The sequence below is a fragment of the Nyctereutes procyonoides genome, unplaced genomic scaffold, assembly GCF_905146905.1.
Source record: "Nyctereutes procyonoides isolate TBG_1078 unplaced genomic scaffold, NYPRO_anot_genome, whole genome shotgun sequence".
NCBI classification, from domain to species: Eukaryota; Metazoa; Chordata; class Mammalia; order Carnivora; family Canidae; genus Nyctereutes; species Nyctereutes procyonoides.
In genome coordinates, this window is record NW_026575020.1 from 28,961,097 (window position 1) to 28,968,787 (window position 7,691).

The window sequence follows — 7,691 nt, forward strand, 5'->3', positions numbered from 1 at the left end:
TGCTGACAGCCTGGGGCGTGGATGGGAAAGGTTGCCCAATAGGATTGGGCCAGGCTTACTGAGTTGGTCTCCATGCCCTAGAAGGAGCCTGGTTCAGCAGGCAGAGGGGCAGGAGCCCAGAGCCACACACCCCCCCATCCCACACAGAGGGTTCCTCAGTCTGTCCCCTTGCCAACCTGTCCTTGGTAGCCTTTCCCTCCTTGTGTCTTTGGCCAGGGCTCTGGGCTGAAATATGTCCTCCCTGCACATTCAGAGATGCCCCAGCCCCCTGGACACTGTGTGGGATGACCCGAGGGAGGACTTCTGGTCCTGGCCTCAGGTGAGGGAGTGTCCAGTTTTCATCAGAGTGGGGCATGGGTCCAGTTAGCCACCCCTGGGGCTGGACCTCCTGCTGTGGAGCCCTGTGGCACTGGGGTACGAGTCACAGCTGGAACCACACAGGGCCAGAGTTCTGTCTACTTCATATAAACCTGATGTGTGAAAAAGCAGAAGAGACTGTGGGAATTCTGACGCTCACCTTCACCCCCATTGCGCACTTCAGATGCCTCTGCTCACCAAGTCAGTATTTATGGCCAGCTTCTTATGCTGCCTCATGTCTGGCACGCTTGTACTTGGTGTCTCCTGTCCCAAGCACCTTCAGGAGGTATAGCTGCGGCCACCTGTTCTCCTTCCCTCCTCACCCAGCGTGTGCTCATTATCTCCCTCCTTCTCTCCCCAGGGAAGTTCCGGTTCTGTCTGGGAGAAGGCTCCTATTCCAGCAGTTTGGGGGTGCCATCCACTACTCTGACCATCACAGGCCTGCTGCCCCACTGGCCACCTGCCCACCACTGTCCCAGTGTCCCAGTTTGGCCACACTCCCGCCTGTCCCCTTGCCAAGACACTCTGCGAGCACTTCTTCTCTGGCCAAGGCCTCGTTACACCGGCCTGCCCCTGCTCTGACCGCCCTATGTGATGTGTGTCTGGGTCATTTGTCATCTCATTTTGTGTGCAAAGGAGAGTTGGGCAAGGGGAGGATCCAGGTCTTGGGGATTTGGTCTGGGCCTAGAGAGGCAGAGAGTTTGGTGAGGTGGGGAGTGGAGGCCGTCGGCAGGATGCCACACCCGGGGAGGGGCAGCCGTCTGTCCTGGATGAGGCAGGTCCAGCAAATATAGTAGGTGGGGGCTGAGGGACCACTTTTCCAGGAACCAAGATTTGTAGCTGTCCTCCAAGATGTCATGGTAGAGATCAGGGTGTCGCCTCCACATTGTGCTTCCATTCTAGGAGCTTCCCTCTTGCCCATCCACCCACCTCAGGCCCTGCTGCCCGTGTGTTGTGTGTGCCGCAGCTGACCAAGACAGCTGCGGTGTGTGGACGTGGCCCCGCACTCTTCCTCCACGGCAGCCTGGTGGTGTTGCTGTGGGAGGATCCCTGGGCCCGACTCTCCCCTCGGAGGGATGTTTGCCCCAAGAAGGGGTAGGCAGCCTCCAGCAAGAAGGAATCCAGAAAGAGCAAGCTGGTGAGCTGTGCTCTGGGGCCTTGACTGAGGAAGACCTTTGGGTGGCGGGCTGGGGTGGGATGCAAGTCCCCACTCATATGAAGGCTCGTGGAAGAGTTACTTCAGCCTACCACTGAAGTCAGAGCTGGGGGGGTGAGGGGGGATGACCTGTCTGCCTGGGTCGATGTGTGGATGCCAAATGTAGGCATGAGGAAGGAGCAACATCCCTCTGTGGCTTCTGCTCCTGGCATCTGTAGAGGGCCCAGTGCTTCCTTGGGGGCTCTTTCCAGCTGCTATGCCCTTTGGCCTTGTTGGCACTTGGTCCCCTAGTCCCCTTTGACTGTGAGTCTGTAGGCAATGGTCAGTTGGTGGGATTTTTACAACCTGGGCCCTAGCTGGATGCTGCCTGCTACCTGCCCCCTTGGCCAGAGCCAGCTCACTCTCCAGAGCAACCCCCCTTTGCCTGCTTGTCATCCATCCTTGCCTGCAGTGCAGAAAGTTGTTTGTATGGACTAGCCCTGGTGGAGGTTATGGCGGGTGTCCCCCCCACGTAAAACCGAGAGTCTGCAGAGCAGAGTGTTGGGAGTGTTGCAGCTTAGGGTGCACATGGGGCCTCTGTGACCCAGGATAGCCAGGGGGCCTCGGGCCGGGCTCCTGCCTCAGTGAGAAGATGGTAAGGATTTCTACCAAATGTTTTATTTGCACTGGCACCTGGGCCCATCCTGAAGTCAGAGTGGTCTCATGTCCATGTTATACTTGTTTTTGATTATTGTGATCATTTCCCCACCGCTTTTGCCATCAGCACAAAACCTTGATCCTTCATCTCTCACTCACGTGGACCTCGTGGGACCCTACTGGCAGGCTGGGGGGACCTCTCCCCTCACACTATTTGAGAAATATGTTTACTAGAATACTAGTCTGGCAAAATTTCTTCCAGTGAGGTCAACAAATGTCTGTTTAGCTTTTATTAAACACCGTAGCAGCACTCACTGCTGGAATGAGGTCTGCAGATTTTGGCAGCGTTCTGTTGGCCGGGTTTCTGAAGGACCTTGAAAGGTCAAACTGCAGTAAAAAAAAAACCCAAACAAACAAACAAAAAAAAACACAACTATTCCAGGTTCTGGCTTGCTGCTTGGGTAGCTAGTATTTACAGCTGCTTGGTGATTGTGCTATGTTGGGTTAGGGTCTGGGGTCTGGAGTTTCCAGGTTGTCCCACCCTGTTCGTCTTGGGAACTCCAGTGCCCCAGCTACTCCTACTGCAGCACTCACCTCCTGGGAGGGCTCTGCCTCTGCCTCTGAGCCAGTGGCCAGGGATGCTGGGTGTGCTCAGGTAAGGGCATGTTCTCTACAAAACAGACCTGAGAACTGGTCTCTGCCTTCTGTGTGCTACCTGGGGTACACTGGGCACGGTCTGAAATGTCCCTCCCCCTGGGCCCTGTCTTTCTGTCTCTAGAAAGCCCAGCCCACTTATGGCTTCTAGAGTATACATGACCAACTCCTAGGGCTGAGGGGGAGGAGGAGAACAGGGAGTGGGCAGTCTCCTCTCAGCCCTCTGGACCATGGGGCAGGCAGCTTGGAGCCCTGGAGGCTGCTTCCCCCACTTTCTCTTGCATCTGCTCTGTTCCAAAGTTTCCTTTTATTGCTGCGCCCAATCTTGGGGCTCAAAGATTTGCTCGAGTCTCCTTGGTCCCTGTGACCAGACTCATCCTGATGGTGCTCATGCTGGTATTTGAGACACTCTGCTTGTGACACTCTGGGAGGAGAAACTATACATGTCAGGCTCTGTAGGGCACTGTGTGCCTCTGCTCATTGGTGCTTAAGAGCAGATGAGATAGAAGATCTGAGCTAGAGTTTTTAGTGAATGGAAAATGATGAATGAATGAAAAGTGAGTGAAAAATATGTGGTTCAGCCTTGTCGACATCATGTCAATGTCCAAGCTTTCTGGGACCCTTCGGACATCTAATCCATTCATATTCTCATCCAGCTGAGAAACCTCAGCCTCTGTGAGAGAAAAAAATTCGCGGGAGGTCTCACAGCCAACAAGTGGTAAAGCTGGGATTGGAACCCACAGCCCAGGGCCCTTCCTTTTACACCACTACACGGTTGGTTGAACGGGTGGCTGCATTTGCTGGGTCCCTGGGTTCTGGAGGAGCCAAGTTAGCTGGTGCCCGGGCACCGGCTGGGAGCTGTGCGCAGCAAGGTAGGGCCTCAGTCTCTCTTCATCAGGAGGGGTATGGGTTCAGATTCCCAATGAGGTCCCTGGGGTTTTGGGTGCTGCTTGAGCAAAACAAATGAGGAGGGAAGGAGATTTCAGAACCGCAGTTCCTCAGCTCTGATCTGCGATGGGGGTGGAGGCCAGGGCAGAGGAGTTAGCCAACCCACAGTTTCTCCTTAAGTTCAGAAGAAAAGTGGTAACAGAAAACTGTCCTGTTCTCCCCGGTCCTTAAACAAATGTGGTTAGCAAAAAGTATAGGCTGCTGTGCCGAAGTGCGACGAGAGCCAGTGTCACTTTCTTACCCTGATTGGTCAGGGTGCCAATGCAAACACTACCTTCTTCATTTGATTCTGAGTCAACAGAGACAGGCTGTTTTTGGGGAACAGCCAGGGGCCAGGTGGGTGGCTGGGTCCTGCTTGGGATGCACAGCTTCTCAAGCCTCTCGCTCGCTTTCTCCAAGGTGAGAGTGGGTCAGTGGGGTTTGCCAAGGCTGCCAAGGAACATTCTGTAAGCCCACTGTGTGTTTTACCACGAGCCCCTTGCCCACCCCAACCCACATCTCCCTCCTTTCAGCCGGGCCGCCTGGCCCTTTGGGGGGACGGAGACCCCACACTAGGGCCAAGGCCGGCAGAGCCCTGGTTGGTGAGAGGCTGTGGGGCAACCGCTCTGCCCTGGGGAAAGGGTGTTCAGCTGGAAGACTGGAATTGAAATGCCATCATCTTTGATTTTGTACTATTTCTACTTGGAACCGTCAGTTCCTCCTCGCTCCTTAGCATGTGTGCCAGCTCTTCCCTGTCATGGGCGTCACCCTTCCACACCCCCTGGGGCCTGACGCTCCAGTGTGAAGACGTTCCTCTGTGTGATAGAACCTGCGAGTGTAGCTTGGAAATGGTGATCCGTGTGGTGACTTTTCTTTTTTTCCTCTTCTTGAGGAGGTGATTTGTAGAACCCCGACTGCCTAGGTAATGTAAATACTGTACATTTAATTTATTGCTATGGTAGCACATTGTATTTGTTAATGTATAAAACAAATTCTAAAAGGTCGACAAATGTATATTTTGTTGCTTAAATGTGTCTTTGCAAAAATTGACAATAAATAACATATTTTGTGTCCATCCTTGTTCAGACTTCTTTGCTCAGGGCCCCAAGCCCTGAGCAGCATCTTTCATCAGAGGTTGAATCCTGGCAGCCCCCGTATCTGCTGCCCGTAGATGTGTTACTGTGGCCTGAAGAGTGTTTTAAAATACTTGAATTAGTTGCCAGTATTTAGAAAACAGTTGATATTTAGAGCACAATTAAAATGAAAAAACAAAAACCCGACCTAGAAATGTCCTATAAAATCTGAATTTTCTGCTTCTCTTAAAAAATCAGATGGTGGATCCACTCTGTGGGAGGGGCACAGATTGGGCCACGGTGCCTAGAGGCTACCCCTCTGAGCCACTGCAGGCCCCACCCTTCTCTGTCCTTTACACCTGGAGCACTTCATTCCTGTTGTTTGCTGGCCCCTGTAGGCATCTGAGTTTGAGGCCCCTGTTCTCCACTGATCTGTCTCCATCCTGTCAACTTTCTGTCTTCCGGCCACTCTCTGTCCGCATTCCCAAGTCCTCTCAAGGACTCTTCTATGATTAAATGCCCTCTCTCCTACCCACCTTTGACTCCCAAATGGCTGTGTTCTTATGTACATTTTGCTTTACAATGTTTGGATGTAGGTTTGCAAATAATCTCTGTATTTTTCCCCCTTAAGAAATTTGAACACAAATTCAAATTTGGGATTGAATTGTGGGGCTTGGTTGTGTGATCTTGAGCAAGGTACTTCTCTGGGTTTGCATTTTCTTTTATGTATAATCAGAAAAATAATCTACAAGCAAAGCATGAGGATAAAGTCGGTTCATAGTTGGGAAAGAACTTTGAAAAGAATCAGGTGTTAGTCAAGCACCAGGGGTTCAATAATAATTGTTATTATAATAACAGCAGCTGAGGGTTTTGCTTACCATGCACTCAGTTCCATAACATGATGTACTAGTGCCTAAAAACCACAACACCAAGCAAAATTGCAAGTGCAGGCCTCTTGGGAAGTAGGGCTGAGGATACAACACTCAAAAGTGTTGTCAGTGATACAAATGAAAAAGTTATGGAAAGGGCAGCCCGGGTGACTCAGCGGTTTAGCGCTGCCTTCAGTCCAGGGCGTGATCCTGGAGACCCGGGATCGAGTCCCATGTCAGGCTTCCTGCATGGAGCCTGCTTCTCCCTCTGCCTCTCTCTCTCTCTGTCTCTCATGAATAAATAAATAAAATAAAAAAATTATGGAAAATGATAGCACGGTTTTACATATGTTAAATGATTAAGAAATAAATACTACAATCAATACAGCTTTTTACTTTGTAACAGACCTGAGGTTTGTGGACTGCAGCTTGCAGGTTCTTGGGAAGAGGTGGAATGAGAGTTCTCTGCAGTCGGACAGACAGTGGGATCCCCAGATGTGGCTGTGTGAGACAGTGCAAGGTGTGCTGGGGGTGTGGTGGTGATCTGTGTGCTCCCACGCAGCTCCGTGCAGCTGGGTGTGGTCTCCCGAGGTCACCTAGTACCTCTGGTGGATGAATCACATGATCAGACGTGCAGTTTGTAAAATCCTCCAATGCCCCCCTACTCTATTGATTGCGTTGGGTCAGATTTCCATTTTCAAAACAAGTGTTAGAGCAGGAGGACTGTACTATCTCATCTAGGCACCCAAGTGCCCCATTGAGGCAGGTGCTATTACTGTCTTTATTTCACGTAAAGAGTCAGAGATTGCAATTTGGAACCTAAATGTGATGCAGATTTGCCTGGACGTGCTGCCTTCGAGAGGAAGGTAAGCTTCGGACTGTGGGGTCTAGATGCCGCAGGATGCGCCCAGGACACTGTGCTCCAGCTGTCTCCCGTTGCCCTGCCGGCTTGGAGGTGCTCTTGTGCAGCCCACGTCTGCAGCCTCCTGGGCCGCGGTCGCCGCACCCTGGCTGTGCGCTGCCTCACGGGAGCCCCGTTTCTCAGAATTTCTGGTTCCGGCTCTTGAATCTCCAGGACAGCCAGTGAAGGTGCATCTTTCACACGGACCCCCCCACACCGTCTGCCCCGCCGGATTTGGCTGTTTCCGGGGTTCCAGCCTTCTTCCTTGAAGCTGGGGGATCGCCAGCTCCCCAGGGCCCTCGCAGAGGTGGGACGCTTTCTACCTGTGGGGCGAAGTGCCAGAGGCCCGAGCGGTGTTCAGGTGGGCCAGTTACTGTCCCTCCAAACCTCCAGACCTGCCCAGGCTCCGCAAGCTCGCCCTTGGGGTCCTGGGTTTATGTGTCCCACCACCCCCACCCCCCGCCCCGGATGGGGCCCAGTCCAGGTGGAGGCTTGTTCCCAGGACGCCTGAAACCTGTTTCCCCCACCTCGGCGTCCAGCAGCCCGGGGCAGTCATTGAATGTATGCGGGGCACAGGAAACATTTTCCTAAGGAGCCTGCTCAGAACATGCTCGGGTTTTCTTTCAATCTCGTCTTTCCAGTGCCTGCTGTGTCCAGTGGTGCTACCAGCTGTGCTTTGACCAGGCAGTCTTTGCCCTTGGGGCTGAAGGATGGGTTCTAGTAACAACCCACACAGTCCAATTCCAGAACTTTGCTGTAGCTATCAGCTATGAAAACCATTCCATTTCAGTTCAGACTCAGTCCTGTCTGATTGATTGAAATAAAATTTTTTTTTTAAGATTTTATTTATTCATGAGAGACAGAGGCAGAGACGTAGGCAGAGGGAGAAGCAGACTCCCTGTGGAGAGCCCGATGTGGGACTCCATCCCGGGACCCGGGATCATGCCTTGAGCCAAAGGCAAACGCTCAACTACTGAGCCACCCAGGTGCCCCTGCACTCAATTTTATTTATTTTTATTTATTTATTCATGAGAGAGAGGGAAGCAGAGGGAGAAGCGGGCTCTTTGAGAGGAGCCCGGTGTGGGACTCAATCCTGGCACTCTGGGATCACTCCCTGA

At 52.5% G+C, this 7,691-nt stretch overlaps 1 protein-coding gene across 5 annotated transcripts in view; it reads left to right on the forward strand.

The window, feature by feature from the left end:
- RAP1GAP2 (RAP1 GTPase activating protein 2) overlaps positions 1–4,805 on the forward strand; it is a 219,598-nt gene extending 214,793 nt beyond the window's left edge. For all 5 annotated transcript variants that reach the window (XR_008664107.1, XM_055322769.1, XM_055322798.1 and 2 more), the window contains one exon: positions 719–4,805. The gene's annotated coding sequence lies outside the window, so the exon portion shown is untranslated. The remainder of the gene's footprint in view (positions 1–718) is intronic.
- Positions 4,806–7,691: the final 2,886 nt, after the last annotated feature.